The following is a 2,048-nucleotide window of genomic DNA, read 5'->3' on the forward strand; positions in this document are numbered from 1 at the left end:
GGTAAGTTCAAAATGATATAAATCACAACTCTCGAAAAACGGGGAAGTCCTAAAGTTATTACAATCCTCTCCGGATGAAACCGGTTAATCCAGAGAGATTTTCCTACTGTTAAAATTGCCAAGAGTAGATACTGTCATCCCTTTTTAAAATAAATAAATTCACACTGGCGTCTCCCTGAAGAAGAAAAACCACGAATAAAATCACGACGCCGACTCGCATTTGACGCCAATGTTGACGCAGTGTCGTGACGCGAACTCCAACCGACAAATAAATATTCAATTATTACCTCACCGGCAACCACTTCGCCAGTCAATGCAACACCTTAAAACAAGAGTCTCCGTCACCCAAACATCATTCGTTGCTCTGACGACGCGACGTCAGGATAAAACAATAGGAGAGGTCCTTGCGTTATTAGCCTACCTGTTTATGTGTTCATCGAAGTTCAGTTTCCTTCGTCATGGCTTCGTACTTCACGCTCCTGCTGTGCATTTCCTTGGCGGTTGTCACGTGAGTCATGTTTTTTTTATATTAGACAAACTCTTTCTCTTTCTCTAGCAAATTTTATGTATTACATAATTTATCCTGATCCTAAATGGTAACAACGTGCGTAAAATGTAATAGTATTTTCAAGTAACTTGAGAATCTACGTATTGGTAGAATGAGCTCTGGGAGTCTTATTTAGTTCATTTGAATTGACTTGAAGGCACTCAAACTTTATATTAATAAGGAAAATGTCATGTTAATGTTTAGGAGGAAGACGTAGTGAAGAAGATAAGACTGTACTAACGAACAGAACAAACACATTGGCGTGACAGATTACAGATAGCCATCAACTCCCTGTTCGTTATCAAAAAAAAAATAGTTACTCTAAAAACAGAGGCTGACCTATCAATAAGGCAGTTTCATTGCCCTATAGCTTACCCAGACCTGACTGAAAGAGAAAAGGGAAAGATAGAGTGTGGTTAACCTGTAGGAAGCGACACAATTGGCTTCGCAGAGAAAATGTTGAGAAAAATCAGTGCCACCAGAATTTCCTTGGATCTCTCGGCTTAAATTTCCTCTATTAGATCTTATTCAAGGGCATTTGTCAGCGGGGGAAAGTTTACGATGCCAAGCAATATCAGTTAGCTAATGGAATCTACTTTTATTTTTATTATTTGCAGCGCTTCTGTACGGCTCCCCAACAATTGTATTGATTGTCGATTGGTCAGGTGTGGGGGAGGTCCCGAGACACTTACCTGCCCTTACGGCGTAGTAAGGAGCGAGTGTAGATGCTGCTATGAATGTCGCAAGGTTAGTTTGATCTCTCTCTCAGTATTGGAAGCGAGACTTTCCGTTTTAATTTTACTGTTAAAACTTTTTACATAAGGGTGGTAGTTGCTCTTCTGAAAATCTTACATGCAAATGGGTATTTCCTTGCAGTATCCAATTTCTTTGGCTCAGATTCTTGCTATTCTTATTATTAGGGAAGAAACGTTTTCCTTGAAAGCGACTGCTGTATCGGAAATGTCACATATCCCATTCTTCCACGGACATTTCTTGCAAGGAACTTATTTCTTAGAATATATTTCACAACTCATTCCAGGGCGAAGGTGAAGAGTGCGGTGGCCCCTTAGACGTCTTTGGCACCTGCGCAGAAGGGCTGATCTGTCACGGGGGCTACAGGAGGGAGAAACCAGGTCGTTGCAAGGCCCGGCGACCTTAAGGACAGTAGTAAGAATCCTTCGCGGCTTGGATAAGGACCGTGTTTCCGAAGAAAGGGGTGGCTGTTTGGTGAACTTGTTTTCAGAGAAGGTTGACTGGATCTACTGTAGCTGAGTGGAGTCGTGGATTCTGTACAAAGATGACTCCAGAAGATTTTTTGGCTACTCTTGCTCTAGAATTCCGTAATTAAATGGTAGATGGGTCTCATTTATTATTTGTACCCTTATTTCACAGCGGCCGCTGTTTCAGTTACCACTTGTTCATAAGATATCCAAAGGTGTCATTAAGTATTAAAAGTTGTCGTTAGGTTTCAAACTGTCGAAACTTAATAAAAGGATAATCA

General features: G+C 40.9%; 1 long non-coding RNA gene across 1 annotated transcript; it reads left to right on the forward strand.

Moving 5' to 3' along the window:
- The first annotated feature begins 166 nt into the window (after positions 1-166).
- On the forward strand, positions 167-2,048 carry LOC136840177 (uncharacterized). Its single transcript, XR_010853547.1, has 3 exons — positions 167-508; positions 1,165-1,294; positions 1,587-2,048. It is a non-coding gene; the product is annotated as an uncharacterized lncRNA (long non-coding RNA).

The sequence above is a fragment of the Macrobrachium rosenbergii genome, chromosome 7 (genome assembly GCF_040412425.1).
Source record: "Macrobrachium rosenbergii isolate ZJJX-2024 chromosome 7, ASM4041242v1, whole genome shotgun sequence".
Lineage (NCBI taxonomy): Eukaryota > Metazoa > Arthropoda > Malacostraca > Decapoda > Palaemonidae > Macrobrachium > Macrobrachium rosenbergii.